Raw genomic sequence first — 16,603 nt, forward strand, 5'->3', positions numbered from 1 at the left:
GATTCTCAGAAGCTTCGATTCTCGGATGGATTCTCAGAAGCTTCGATTCGCGGATGGATTCTCAGAAGCTTCGATTCTTGGATGGATTCTCAGAAGCTTCAATTCTCGGATGGATTCTCAGAAGCTTCGATTCGCGGATGGATTCTCAAAAGCTTCGATTCTCGGATGGAATCTCAGAAGCTTGGATTCTCAGATGGATTCTCAGAAGCTTGGATTCTCGGATGGATTCTCAGAAGCTTCGATTCTCGGATGCATTCTCAGAAGCTTGGATTCTCAGAAGCTTGGATTCTCGGATGGATTCTCAGAAGCTTCGATTCTCGGATGGATTCTCAGAAGCTTCGATTCTCGGATGGATTCTCAGAAGCTTGGATTCTCGGATGGATTCTCAGAAGCTTGGATTCTCGGATGGATTCTCAGAAGCTTCGATTCTCGGATGCATTCTCAGAAGCTTGGATTCTCAGAAGCTTGGATTCTCGGATGGATTCTCAGAAGCTTCGATTCTCGGATGGATTCTCAGAAGCTTCGATTCTCGGATGGATTCTCAGAAGCTTCGATTCTCGGATGGATTCTCAGAAGCTTGGATTCTCGGATGGATTCTCAGAAGCTTCGATTCTCGGATGGATTCTCAGAAGCTTCGATTCTCGGATGGATTCTCAGAAGCTTGGATTCTCGGATGGTTTCTCAGAAGCTTGGATTCTCGGATGGATTCTCAGAAGCTTGGATTCTCGGATGGATTCTCAGAAGCTTGGATTCTCGGATGGATTCTCAGAAGCTTGGATTCTCGGATGGATTCTCAGAAGATTGGATTCTCGGATGGATTCTCAGAAGCTTGGATTCTCGGATGGATTCTCAGAAGCTTGGATTCTCGGATGGTTTCTCAGAAGCTTGGATTCTCGGATGGATTCTCAGAAGCTTGGATTCTCGGATGGATTCTCAGAAGATTGGATTCTCGGATGGATTCTCAGAAGCTTGGATTCTCGGATGGATTCTCAGAAGCTTCGATTCTCGGATGGATTCTCAAATGCTTCGATTCTCGGATGGATTCTCAGAAGCTTGGATTCTCGGATGGATTCTCAGAAGCTTGGATTCTCGGATGGATTCTCAGAAGCTTGGATTCTCGGATGGATTCTCAGAAGATTGGATTCTCGGATGGATTCTCAGAAGCTTGGATTCTCGGATGGATTCTCAGAAGCTTGGATTCTCGGATGGTTTCTCAGAAGCTTGGATTCTCGGATGGATTCTCAGAAGCTTGGATTCTCGGATGGATTCTCAGAAGATTGGATTCTCGGATGGATTCTCAGAAGCTTGGATTCTCGGATGGATTCTCAGAAGCTTCGATTCTCGGATGGATTCTCAGAAGCTTCGATTCTCGGATGGATTCTCAGAAGCTTGCTCTTAAAGTGAAACAGGCACCACTGAGAGTTCGTCATCCACAAAAGTAATCTTTGAAAATGCATCAAATTTACCTCTCGATCACTTTAAACAATATATATACATACATAAATATGTGAAATATTTGAACAATTCGGCCAATCAGCAAAGCCATTTCACCTGAATTTCAGTTTTGGATATTGATGACGTCATCATCCACAAAAGCAATTTGAAGGTGTCAGATTTATTTATTGGATGACTTTATACGAATTTATTATTTATATACACAGAAATATATGAAATATTTGAGCAATTGGGCAAATCAGCAATACCATTTCACTTGGATTTCAGTTTTGGACACTGATGACGTCATCATGCACAAAGGCAATTTGAAGGCGTCAGATTGATATATCTTGGATGACTTTATTATTTAGATGCACAGACATAGGTGAAATAGTTGAACACTTCGACGAATCAGCAATGTCATTTCACCTAAATTTCAGTTTTGGACACTGGTGACGTCATCATCCACGAAAGCAATTTAAAGGTGTCAGAGAGCTCATCATCATATGATCTTGGATGACTTTATACCAGTTTATTATTTAAATACACAGAAATAGGTGAAATATTTGAACAATTAGGCCAATGAGCAATGCCATTTCACTTGGATTTCAGTTTTGGATACTGATGACGTCATCGTCCACGAAAGCAATTTGAAGGTGTCAGATTTACGTATTGGATGACTATATACGACTTTATTCATTATATACCCAGAAGTAGGTAAAATACATGAACAATTCCGTCAATCAGCAATACCATTTCACATAAATTTTAGGTTTGGACACTGATGACGTCATCATCCACTAAAGGAATTTGAAGGCGTCAGATTTATATGTCTCGAAAGTCTTTATGCGAGTTTATTATTTATATACACAAGACACATAAATAGGCGAAATATTTGAACACTTAGGTCAATGACAAATACAATTTAACCAGAATAATCACTTTTGATCACTGATGACGTCATCACCCACAAAAGCAATCGTTCAAAAGGCGTCAGATTTATATGTCGAATGATGTTGTACATTTTAAATCTTAATATGCAGAAATAGTTGAAAAAGTTGAACAAATAGGTCAATCACAAGTGCTATTTAACCGGAATCTCAGTTTTTCAAACCGACGACGTCATAATCCAAAGAAGCAATCTTTCAAAAAGCCAAGTCGGCGGAGTCATTTGTTGAAAGACTCAATATGATTTTTTTTTAATTACTATTTATATTTACAGAAATAGTTGAAATATTTGAACCATCAGGCCAATCAGCAAATACTCACGTACCCGATGGCGTACGAGGGACCCCAGATCAGGTGACCCGGCACCAGGTGTAGCTCGGCCTCGCAGCCGCAGAACAGGAGAGGAGGAATGCACGCACGGACGAGTGCCGCGGTGGGAACAAAACTAACAATTCATTTTGTTCATTTCCCCCTCGCCCTTCGTGTGAGCAGAAGTGCTGACAGAAAAAATAAACGGTGTCTGTGCACCCCGGGGTAAGTCGGTGCGCACTTCTGCAAACACACCCGTGTAACCCTCGCATTCTCCACTTAATTGCTGCTCAAACGCTCCAAAAGGGAATTATTTTCTTTATGATGCCAGTAGAACGAGTTTATTGATTCACGTCCAACTGTCTCCGGAAAATATCGATTCCCACCGTCAAATATCCACACGAGCTTTCGAAGTTTCCAGAAGGAGCTGGAACCTTCGAAGGGCGAGTTTGCCTGCAGGTGAGGATGAAATATTTAAAAGTAATGCGATTTGTTCAATGCTGTCCGAGGGCCGAGGGTCGGACGGGTCATCGCGCGCTCTTTCGGGTTCTTCCGTCTATGTGTGCTCTTTCCAGGTCCATCGGCGCGCTCAAAGGCAGACAAAGATGGCAGATAGGAAATGAAAGCAATAACTTTTTTATGAAGGGATATGATACGTTTTCAGATGACACCTGTGACATTTTCGGACAGAAGGATAGAAAAAAAAAGAAAAAAAAATGGCGACGTTTGCGGTGATGAATCGCTCGGAGGGCCCAGGGTGGTCCGAATACGACACCAACACCTCTCAGGGATTTCGAAATCTTCGACCCCAGGTCCTCGCACAACTACAGCAAATATGGCGTCCGTGGTGCTTCGAGAGCACGACGAAGTTACACGAAACGTCACGAAGACTTGGAAAGCCATCGCAGATTGCCAGATGGCTCCTCTTTCATGTTTGGGATGACGCGAGTAAGGAGGTTCTCCTCTCCAAAGAGGAATTTTTAATAGTGGCAAAAGTGCTTCGCGCTCATATAGAGTTTCGTGGTCTTTCTTTGCTTGAATGATTGTGGGGTTATCGGAGTGATTTGGTTACACTGCGTTGGATGGTAACGTATACCAGACAGCACGTGCTCTAAAATATTCCAATAGACAAGAGGAACTCGAGGAACGTATAAAGCAGTCATTGTGTGTCAATGTGTGGAGGTGCTATATGATAGCGCGTTAACGTGTGCGGATGGCAGGAGTTGCCTCACGCAAGGTGGGTCACCGGTTCAATGACGGCACTGAACTGGTGACAGACCTTATGCATGCAGGTGACAAACAAAAACATCAATAACTAACATGGTGACGACACGATTGCAGCAAGAACAGAGGAAACTACAGAGTTCGTAGAACACCTTCCCCAATGCAGTGTTCAGGTACATAAATTCAATTGAAATAAAATAATGATTTAAAAAAGTCGTATTAAAAAAATTCCAGAGGTTTAGCGTCGTTGGTGCAGTGTCTTATACACCACCTTGTTTAGCATTTCCAAGTACTTTAAAACAGGAGGTTTTTGGAAGTGATAAGAATTTCAGTCGAACGTCACACCTGACTGGCCGATTCTTGAAAGACGGGCAAAAACAATTCCACTTCAGCCGACCTCACAACGTTTATAATTTAATGAATGCTTATGAATCGTGCAGCCACTATTGTGAGGGAGACAAAGGTATAAGTATGACGAGCTATGAGAGTGGAGTTTCAGGCAGTCAGTTCTTCAGGTGGTGTATATAGAGCGTTGGAGGCACAGATGGAGCTGTGAAGGCCACAAAAAAGCTTTGATTGGAAAATGAACAGATTTTGGTCACACCACAACAAAAGTAACTAGCAGGTTTAAGCAAGGCTTCTTCTTCCTCCTTAGTGTGCAGCACATGGCTGTGGGCAGCATCATTTGCTGATGGTGCGACTGTGCCAGTGATGCAGTGCCCCCTGTCAGTTAGAAAAGGATTTTTGGATTTCGCCAGGGCACTGCCCAGGTACTCTTCGTGAAGGATACCGTGGTAAATTTTAGGTCCACCAACTAATTCCGGCGAATGTGCATACCTATAGGTTATCCTGCCAGTGCTGAGAGGAGGGATTGAGAGGAAGAAAACCATGTTTTCTGCAATTCACCAGAAGCTGCAAGAGGTTGGGATCAACTGGTTGGGAGGAGGCTCGCTCGGGTGGATCTGTGGAAGGCTGAGGCTACGCCGGCGTTAAGTTGTACACCTACGACGTTTTGCCATCAGCAGCCAACCTCATGTGTAGGTGGAAACCGAAGGTAAGTGACACCTGAAGTTTAAGGGGTGAAGCAGGGACACTTGAGCACACATTGTGTGTGCATGTTCAGTGGCATTAGCAAAAGGACCTCACACTTTTGGCCATTATAGGTTTTGGAAGTCCTACATCGAATCATGCTGTTGTGTGTGACTACAGCATAACAAGAAGGAATTTGGTTACATCCAAGAATGATCTATTTTGTGAATGAGTGAGAGAAGGAGGGAAAATAGTCATTTGTTGAAAACACAAAATGACCAGTTGATTAGGCCATTACTTGAAGACACCTGCGCCCTGCATCGGTGCCATTGGACCAGGTGCTATACATTATGATTCTGATGCACCATACTCTGTTACAGAGCATAGGTGCTGCCAAAACTGTTTCTTGACAAGGGTTATACTGGGTGGTTTGCCATTGCCTTCCCAGCGATAGTTAGAGCAGGAATTTGGAATTTATTCAGGTGTCGGAGACCTTAGAGCAAGGGCACCGTGGGGTCTTCGACCCGCTCCAACTGATGCCGGCAGACGGGATGCCCAGTAACGTATGTTTGTGATGAAATGAGTAATGGCTGCACACAAACAAAGTTTGTGAGAATCTACAGCCAAAGTGTTTTTTTTGTGATGTCCGACATTTGCTCAATGTGGTGTGCGGGCCTTAAGGGAAAGAATATATAAGGGATTAATACAGGCAAAACCTTCCTGGTGTCCAAAGCCCTGCGGTAAGGCATTAAATTTCCATTGGACCTTCAGGGAACGAGTTATCTAAACTCACTGTCCAATGTCTGGTCCTTCCCACCCCATGAGCACAAACCACCGGCACTCCGCCTCCGGAGAATCTTTGTCTCACCACCTCCCTTCTCTCCATCGCCACCTTTTCGACTGCCTCCCACCTTCCCCCCACTTCGCTCCCAAGCAACCCAAGTGGAAGGACAATTTCTCAGATTTACGGGCCTACTATTTGGAGTAAACGCCAGGCTCGGATGTCGCAGGAAACCGAGAGCCTCTTTGCCCCCAAATTCCCCGCGGGGCTGCTGTTAATTCCATGGAGGGGAGTGCAGCAGGAGGTGGGGGGAGGATAAGAGAGGAAACTTGAGATCTATCCCTCCTTATTGAGAACCCGACGTTCGGGCAGACGGCGCTTTGGCGGCATTGGGGTGGAACCAGGCCAATGTTGGAGGAAGGTTGTATGGTTTCAAACATACCCGGTAATGAAATGGCTTCAAAGCCGCCTGTTATGTTATGAAGATACTTTAACTTGGTTGTTAGTGGCATTCGCCATCCCGACTTACCTTGTGCCGATTCTCCGATTATGGTTACAAACCAAAAAAATAATCTTATGGTTGCATAATACATCAGGACCACCTGGCATTATGGATCATATTAATAGGCCAATGCTCACTTTATATTTAAAATTAATGCAATTTTCTCAGTATGTATTATAGGGTAGACACATAGCCTTATTATATCCAAGGTTATATTATTGGTAGGAAAATACAATACATGTTAGAAAATGATTGCAGACAGGATAGCAGCTTAATGTTCCAACCGGAAGAAAGCACTCTTCACAATGCCATGGTCACCCCCGCTATAATATTGTTACAGATACGACTTTGATGGTATGGTGGGCCGAGCGGGATGGCCGCCGTATCCGTACAAGTTACCCCGATTGCACCCGGGGTTGACTAATCGCGCTATGCTGGCTCAATAAGAAAAAGAAGACACCCGGCTGGATTATAATGCCACAATACGACACCAGGGGTTCAGTTCTCAAGTATATTCGTACGGAAAAAGGTTAGATTACAACTACAAGAGGGACAGCATAGGAAGACAGGCACTTAGACACACTCTTATATTAACCCTAGACAGACCACAGATAAACGGGACAACGCTGACTCACACGGGATTTGATGGCAAGGAAAGCGGCAGTCGATGGCTCAGGTGCACCTGGCTCAGGGACAGAATCACGTACGGTGGTGTCCAGCAGATGCGGGGAGGTCGCTCAGCGCTCGTGGGTCGCGACTTTGGTGGAGATGCCGGGGAGGTCGCTCAGCGCTCGGGAGGGTGGCGTCTTGTCCTTCCAAGCTCGGGGCGCATCTGACGTCACGTCCGGCGCGGGGCCGCGTATATCCGGCGGGGAGTGACACGCCCTCGGCTCGTTAGCGCCGCCCCAGATGGCATCGGCCCATGGCTTCTCATTGGGTGCGGGGGTTACCGGCTCCGCCCTTGACGAGGGGCCGACAGGGAGCCCCTTCGTGGTAACCCCGTGGAGCGCGTGGTCAATGGCGGCTAACCGAGCCGGAAGGAGGACGCCCACTCCCCGTGCCGTCACCGCGCCGCCCCCCTCTTTTGTTGTTGTTGTTGTAGTTGGCGCTTCTTCATGGGGAAGAGATGCGGAGAGGTATGGGGAGGTCCTAAACTTCCTAACAGGTGCCATATAATCACATTCTGGTGCAACGAAGAGTCATAATTAATGGAAACAAGTCCTTAACTGACATAGATTAAGAATAACTAGCAAGATGTCCTATAATTGTCTACGTGTGGTGCGGGGGACCTGGGCACGACATTTAATGGGGGGATGAAGGGGAAGATCGGCTCTAATGGGTGTTGTTTACAGACAATGGGACTAGGGAATGGGGTAAGGGAGAGTTGGGGAGTATCGGAGAAAATAGGGGAATATTTACAAGCGGATATGGAGGCCAAATTCCATATTCGCAACATTGCACCCTTCTCTACCCTCGGGGCGTCCCGACCCGATAAATCTTTACCTACTTTAGTGTGGCACGCAATGTAGTTCCCTCTACTATTAACTCTACCCTGAGTGCGACAGTTTCATAGATATTCACAAATGAGTAAATATGTCCCCCTGCGACGTTGCACCCTTCTCCTCTCAGAAACACACCCACAGGATAACCGAATCCGGAAAGAATTCTCAAACTAAACATACAGCCGGTAGGGAGCATTATTTACAAGACTACGCTGATATCTACACTACGATCCAGGACCTGTCTTTGGAGGAACACATGCAGATGTTATGCATAGAGAGAGCGCGCTTGCCAACATCGATACACCAACCCACGAGTGCTCTGTGGCCGACGGCCTTTAATAACGTGCAGAGCACCCTTCCCGCGCATCAAAAGCACCACCCCACCACCAATCGGTGCAGTCACCATTGTTCATTGGAATAAAAATAAATTCGACAACCCCTAACCCTGCAGGTGTCTCTTGCTCTTCTTGTGGTGCACTTGGTGTTACTTAAAAGTGGTTCACCTGTATGGCATAGGTGCCACGTTGACCCATAGGTCCATCCCCGGGTGGTGCTTGGCCGCAAACGAACTGCGGTCCATCGTGGGTGGCCACAAACATTGCGGTCCATATGGTGTATCGATCCCGGCAGCAAGCAGCGAAAGTGCAGGCCCACAACTGCGTCGCCAGCACCTCTCTCTCCTCTCTCTCTACCCCAAAGCCAGATCCTCGGAGGTGGGAGACAAAAACAAGACAAGTGAGCAAGGTGGTAAGGGCGCAAAAGTGCACGCAATGCAAGGTGATGCACACTGGGGGCACATGGGAACCAGGTGAGACAGGTACGTTCCTACCGTACGCCCCCCCCCACCAGGTAACCTACATGGCCCCTCCCTTACCCCTTACTGTATCAACAAAACACAACACTACCCATAAACATCTACTTTACAAATCCACAAACATCCCTACTGTCTTCCCCGTTCCTCCCATATACCAAATTCGTCTTCTCTCCCTCCTAACCAATCAAATTTGCCATTTTCAACTCTCATCAAAATTTGCCATTTTCAACTCAACATCAAAATTTGCCATCACCAATTCATCATCAGTCCCTCCTAGGGAGGGAGAGATGGAATCACCCCAATGTCTCATCCACGTCGTGATGCGTCTCACAAATCCAACAGCAATTCTCATTTCTGCAACACAAACAAAGAAAACACAGGTGTGGAGTCATCATCATCACCACAGGTAAGTGGCTGCGTATGGTGCGACAGGTTCATCAATCCTAACTATCTCCTAAACGACTTTAACAACTTTACACTACCCGGGGTCTCTCTCCGGCCAAACCATTGGCCCTCTTACACTATGGGTTCTAAAAACCAATTCCCATTGGCCAAACTGTGGTGCTCTTCAATTTGGGGTCTCACTCCCCCGATTCATCTCCCGGTGCCCTCGTACAATTTCTGGGCTGCGACGTGTACCTCTCCCAGTGGGTCTACCCACCTGCACACCTCCACCACTGCAGTTGCCTCCGAGCTTACCTGCTCCTTACCCTAACCTAACTACCAGGGGAAGGCCCTCTGGCTCTCTCCCCACTCCGTGCCCTCTCTGGCACTGGGCTGCCCGATCCACACCCGGGATCCTCAGGCACCCACTCACAACTACCGGCTCCCAGAGCCCACCTGCGGCCTCACCTGGCCGACATCCTCACAGTGGTGGAGTGCCCAACCAACTACACACACTAACAGGCTACACGCCCAGCCATTTCCACAACACTAATGCACCCATTCACAACACCATTCTGCAACCGCACCACAAATGCCAATATCCAACCACAATTTACCTGCACCCTCTACCTAACACTTACACTACCCGCCCCGGGTGCTCGTGAAAGGGGTCCACTCTTCCCCCATCCACACCTTCGCACCATGCACACCACTCCGTACCACTCACTCCAACTCTCTCCACACACCTGTACCTGCACACCTGTGCTCTCACACCTGGTGCCACCTGCACCCTTCTCTCCCCAAGCGCATTCGCGCTGATCCACACACTCACTACTCATACACTGCTCCACACACCTGTCCAGTTGCACACCTGTGCAATCACACCTGTTCAATTCTCACACACACGCGGCATCATCTCATCTAACTACTCCCTTCTGAAACTTGCGCTTCCCAGTCGTCCCTTTAAACTATTGCGCTCCCTCGTCATTATCATCCATACTAATCTACCTGCGTCCCCACTACAGGTATCAGTCACTAACTAAACTTAACGTTACCTACTGTCATCTTCGCTAGATCCCTATCAATATCCTAACCCACCCGGGCTAGTTTTCACTGCCATACACCCCATAAGCTATTGCTCCTTTGCCCCACACATGGGAAGGATGGTGGATTTGCCATCCCACCACATCGGGGGTCTCTCACTATCAATTTTGCACGTCAAATTTCAACAAATTAAAAATTTGCCAATCACTGCCCATCATCTGCCAATCACTACTGCCAATCCCTTGCCAATCATCAAATTTTGTTTTTCTCTAATTTTGGGTCCAAAACACTAACCTCATCACCCAGTCTACTCACTACTGCCTCTCGGTGCGCCAATTCCTGTCCAAAGCCCGGCTTCGTAAAGCCAAGCAATGGATGCTGGTTATTTTGTGCTCGCGGCTGGGTGCGTCCGGCATTCGGTGCAGGGAAGGAGGTTTACCCGGGCCGAGATCCCACGCACCATCTCGGCGTGGAGCCATCCAATGTCCCGATCTCGACCTGCCGGACTGCCTCAACAAAAAGTGGTCGCCATGACGACTCTTTCTATCGGGCTGTCTGCTCCGCTTATTGGAGCACGGACGCGGCCGTTCAAAGCGAGGCCCAGCGTGGGTCGCGCACGGCGGTCCTTTCGAACCCGCCGTGGCTCGGATCCCCGCTGGTTCTCGCGGCACGCGAAGCCCGGCACGCACCGAGGGCCCGCTTCGGCTAAAAGTCGACCTGACCTTTAACCCGTGTAACGTCGATGCTTCACCTGCATGCTTACACCCCGCAGCCCGTTCCTTGCTCATACATGCAGCTGTTCCCATTCTCCTTGTACCGTTCCTTACACACCCAGGTACACCCATTCCACTCACAGCCTTGGTCACACACCTGACCACCGAACACTTTGGCACACATTCGTTGCTCGCACACCTCACCAATACACCGCTTCGCGCCCCCTCCTCGGTCACCTCCTCTGTGACAATCACAGGTGTGCTCTCATTCGCACACCCAACCACGTGCCTCACCACCAACTCCAGCGTGCATTCCCACTCACGCTCTACCATTCCAGGTGTGCATCCTTCCATCCCAGGTGTACATCCTCGCTCACCTGTCACAACTAACTCACGCTCCATGTCACTCTCACTACTTTCACCTCCATTCCTGACAGCGCACTCACCCTTACTCTTGACAGCGCACTCTTTCCCCATGCACCTGTCCGTCACACACCTTTCTCGCGCACACTCTCCCGTTACACCCTCTGTAACACTCACCACAGGTGGACACTCTTCCTTACTTCTGACAGCGCACTCTTTCCTCATGCACCTGTCCGTCACACACCTTTCTCGCGCACACTCTCCCGTTACACCCTCTGTAACACTCACCACAGGTGGACACTCTTCCTTACTTCTGACAGCGCACTCTTTCCTCATGCACCTGGCCGTCACACACCTTTCTCGCGCACACTCTTGCGCACACTCTCCGGTCACACCCTCTGTAACACTCACCACACCACGCTTCCATGTGCTCCCTCGCACACGCGCTACGACCGACTCACTCTCGCCAGCACCCTCACTCCTTGGCACGCACTTTTTCCTCACACACCCCAGAGTCGGACTTTCTCGCACACCTCCTTTTCCGCACACCAGACCTGTCGCACACTTCACCAACGGCCTCTCACGAACACCCGGGTCCCTCTCGACCCCCAAGCTTATTAAATCACCTGGCGCATCATACGCACGACCATATTGGTCACCACTTACACCGGGTCCTCTTTCTCTTCGCTTCTCCTCCATCACCTGCGAATCCCTCATCCGGTTAATGAGCACATCATCACGATCCGAACACAGACTCTGGACCAATTCTTTTACCTCCTCTTTTATCTCTTTCTTATCCTCTCTCCGTCGCTTTTTAATTTCGCTCACCCCTTCTTCCACTTCTTCTAATTTTTGCTTCATCTCCTTCATCTCTTCGTGCGCCCCTTTAAGTTCTTCCTCTAACTCCACTTTATTTTTTTCTATGTGCTCCCGCACCTCCCGCTCTTTAACCTCCATTACCTCTACCACCTTGTCCATTTTCCTCGTCAGGTCCTCATGTACCGTCTGACACTCTTTTTTAATTACCCCTACGTCCTTTTTCATCTCCTTCTGTGTCGATTTTAAACCCTCTATTACCGCTGTGTTCTTCTTTACCTGGTCCCCCAACTCCTTTTGTCCCACTGTCAGTTGTTCTACTCCCAGCGTCAACTCCTCTATACCACCTTGCAATTTTACAGTCCCCTTTCTCACCTCTTTCTCCATGCGCTCCTTACAGTGCCTCACCTCCTCGCGCACTCCTCCGACCTCCTCACTCACTCCTCTTCTGATCTCCTCTCCCATCACTTGCATCTCCTGCCCAGATGCCACCCTCATCTGCTCCATTTCCTCCCTGTGAGCATCCAGTTTGGTTTCTACCCCCATTCTGACCCCCTCTATCTGCTGCTCCATTTGTTTAACTTCCCTTTCCGCTTGGTCCCTCATGTCCCTCAATTTGCCTTCCATACTGTTTTCTAACCCCTCTAACCCATTTTTCACTCCCTTTAACTGATTCTCTTGAGCGGCCATTCTGTTTTCTACCCCCATTAACCCATTTTTCACCCCTTCTATCCCATTGTCTAATCCCTCAAATTTCTTGTCTAACTCCTCAAAATTATTGTCTAACCCCTCAAATTTCTTGTCTAACTCCTTAAAATTATTGTCTAACCCCTCACCGGTACCCCTCGCTTCGTCCCTCATTACCCCCATTTGCTCACTCTGAGCCCTCGCTTCGTCCCTCATTACCCCCATTTGGTTTCCCATTACCCCCATTTGGTTTCCCAAGTCATTCCTCAGGTCTTCACTTGTCTGGACCATGAGCGCCTTTATTTGTTCCATAAATAGGCCCCAATCCATCGGCGGCGCTGCCACGGTCGCTGGCGCGGTGCTCAGCGAGGCGCCATTTTGCGCGCCCGCTTCTTCGTGCGTGACGGCGCTATTTTGCGAACCTGCCGCCCTCACTGCTTCGCTCTCCTCCTGTCCCTCATTTTGGTCCTGGATCGACCCTACCTCACTCTCCCCTACCGGACCCCAGCCGTCTTGATCCGCCATAGCGCGACTTGCAAAATTCGAGTTTCGTAAAACAAAACAAATTTCGGCCGCTCCAAATTTTGACCAAATTTTTTTTTTTCCTCTATTCGTTTTTTTTTTTTCTTCAAAATTTGGTCGGGCCTCGAATCTCACTCCCGACACCAATTGTTACAGATACGACTTTGATGGTATGGTGGGCCGAGCGGGATGGCCGCCGTATCCGTACAAGTTACCCCGATTGCACCCGGGGTTGACTAATCGCGCTATGCTGGCTCAATAAGAAAAAGAAGACACCCGGCTGGATTATAATGACACAATACGACACCAGGGGTTCAGTTCTCAAGTATATTCGTACGGAAAAAGGTTAGATTACAACTACAAGAGGGACAGCATAGGAAGACAGGCACTTAGACACACTCTTATATTAACCCTAGACAGACCACAGATAAACGGGACAACGCTGACTCACACGGGATTTGATGGCAAGGAAAGCGGCAGTCGATGGCTCAGGTGCACCTGGCTCAGGGACAGAATCACGTACGGTGGTGTCCAGCAGATGCGGGGAGGTCGCTCAGCGCTCGTGGGTCGCGACTTTGGTGGAGATGCCGGGGAGGTCGCTCAGCGCTCGGGAGGGTGGCGTCTTGTCCTTCCAAGCTCGGGGCGCATCTGACGTCACGTCCGGCGCGGGGCCGCGTATATCCGGCGGGGAGTGACACGCCCTCGGCTCGTTAGCGCCGCCCCAGATGGCATCGGCCCATGGCTTCTCATTGGGTGCGGGGGTTACCGGCTCCGCCCTTGACGAGGGGCCGACAGGGAGCCCCTTCGTGGTAACCCCGTGGAGCGCGTGGTCAATGGCGGCTAACCGAGCCGGAAGGAGGACGCCCACTCCCCGTGCCGTCACCGCGCCGCCCCCCTCTTTTGTTGTTGTTGTTGTAGTTGGCGCTTCTTCATGGGGAAGAGATGCGGAGAGGTATGGGGAGGTCCTAAACTTCCTAACAGGTGCCATATAATCACATTCTGGTGCAACGAAGAGTCATAATTAATGGAAACAAGTCCTTAACTGACATAGATTAAGAATAACTAGCAAGATGTCCTATAATTGTCTACGTGTGGTGCGGGGGACCTGGGCACGACATTTAATGGGGGGATGAAGGGGAAGATCGGCTCTAATGGGTGTTGTTTACAGACAATGGGACTAGGGAATGGGGTAAGGGAGAGTTGGGGAGTATCGGAGAAAATAGGGGAATATTTACAAGCGGATATGGAGGCCAAATTCCATATTCGCAACAATATTGCATCAGGATATTTTACAGTCACATCTCATATCATATTATCTCATATCATAGTCATCTCATATTCATATTCATTCATTCATTCATCTCATTCCTTGGTATTTAGACCTTAGACCAAACTCAGAGCCAAAGACATTTATTACAACAGGGTACATACAATGACTTAAGAAAGTATTCACACTTTTTTCACATTTTGTTGTGTTACAGCCTGAATTTAAAATGGATTAAATTGAGATTTTGTCACTGATCTACACAAAATACCCCATAACGTCAAAGTGGATTTTTCTTATTATAAAGTTTTACAAAATAATTACAAATGAAAAGCTGAAATGTCTGGAGAGTCAACAAGTATTCAACCCCTTTGCTATGACACTCCAAATTGAGCTCAGGTGCATCCAATTTACTTTGATCATCCTTGAGATGTCTCTACAACTTGATTGGAGTCCATCTGTGGACAATTAAATTGATTGGACATTATTTAGAAAGAAATAGACCTATCTATATAGGGTTTCACAGTTGACTGCATGTCAGACCAGAAACTCTACCATGAAGTCCAAGGAACTGTCTGTAGAACTCCGATATAGAAGTGTGAGGAGGCAGAGATCTGGCGAAGGTATAAAACAATTTCTGGAGTGTTGAAAGTTCCCAAGAGCACAGTGAGCTCCATCATTAGGGAATGGAAAGAATATGGAACTACCCAGACTCTTCCTAGAGCTGGTCGTCCGACCAATCTGAGCAACTGGGCAAGGATCTTGGTCAGGGAAGTGACCAAGAACCCAATGACCAACCTTGGTGAGAGAACCTGCTGGAAGGATAACAGTCTCTGCAGCACTTCACCAATGTTGACTTTATGGAGGAGTGCCGGACAGAAGCCATTGCTGAGATAAAGGAACATGACAGCACACCTGGACTTTTCAAAAAGGCACGTGAAAGACAGAGCATGAGGCAAAAGATTCTGTGGTCTGATGAGACAAAAATTTAACTCTTTCGCCTGAATGCAAAGCGCGACATCTGGCGGAAACCGCACACAGCTCATCACTCATCTAACACCATCCCTACAGTGAAGCATGGTGGTGGCAGCATCATGCTATGGGGATGCTTTTCAGCAGCAGGGGCTTGGAGATTTGCAAGGATAGAGGATTTGCAAGGATTTGCAAGGATAACAATGAATGGAGCCAAATACAGGCAATTCGTTGAGGAGAACCTGCTTCAGAGTGCAAAATACCTTAGACTGCCGAGAAGATTTACGTTCCAACAAGACAATGAACCCAAGCACACAGTCAAAGCAACACTGGAATGACTTCAGAACAAGAATGTGAAAGTCCTTGAGTGGCCCAGCCAAAGCACAGACTTGAATTCCATTGATCAGTGACAAAAAAATCTCAATTTAATCCTTTTTGGAATTCAGGCTGTAACACAACAAAATTTGAAAAAGGTCAAGGAGTGTGAATACTTTCTGAAGCCACTGTATATGTATATATGTATCTATATATATAAAACACAGTTTGTGTGTGTGTGTGTGTGTGTGTGTGTGTGTGTGTGTGTAATGTTACCGATAGACTCCTAAACGGAGAGGCTCACGTACTTGATATTTGGCACAGACATGGCCATTGAGCCTGGGAAGGACATGGCCGACCTAAAAATATTTGACGAGATCCATATTTTTTATTCATATTTACCTGAGCGCATTTCAGCGAGGAATATTATACACGGAATCTGAGCGGTGGCAGAGCAGCGCGCCGATTCGCTCAGAGCGATCACGTGATGTTCCATTCCCGCCGCCAGACCACTGAACATAAAACACAGTTTGTGTGTGTGTAATGTTGTAATGTGTGTAATGTACGGGTCTCCCTTCCCCCGCCCGGCAACGCCGGTACTGGAGGGCATCACAGGAGCGGTGAGTCTCCAAAATCCGCTTCGTGCTGTTGCGAAGATGCAGGACGATGTCGCGATTGTTGTGCTGCTCTCTGACCATGAGAACTGCAACGTCATTGTTGACTGGCCCTCCCCTTCCCTCCCCCTCCCCCTCCCCTCCCCCTCCACCCTACCCCCTCCCCTTCTCCCCTCACCCTCCCCCTCTCTTTTCCCCCTCCCCCTCCCTTTTCCCCCTCCCGCTCCCTTTTCCCCCTCCCCCTACCCCTTCCCCCATTCCCCCTCTCCCCTCTTCTCCCCTCCCCCCCCTCTTCTCCCCTCCCCCCCTCTCCTCCCCTCCCCCCCGTTCCCCTCCCCTCCCCTTCCCCCTCCCCTCCCCCGCCCG

This window comes from Myxine glutinosa, unplaced genomic scaffold (genome assembly GCF_964187855.1).
Source record: "Myxine glutinosa unplaced genomic scaffold, kmMyxGlut1.1 SCAFFOLD_584, whole genome shotgun sequence".
Taxonomy (NCBI): Eukaryota; Metazoa; Chordata; class Myxini; order Myxiniformes; family Myxinidae; genus Myxine; species Myxine glutinosa.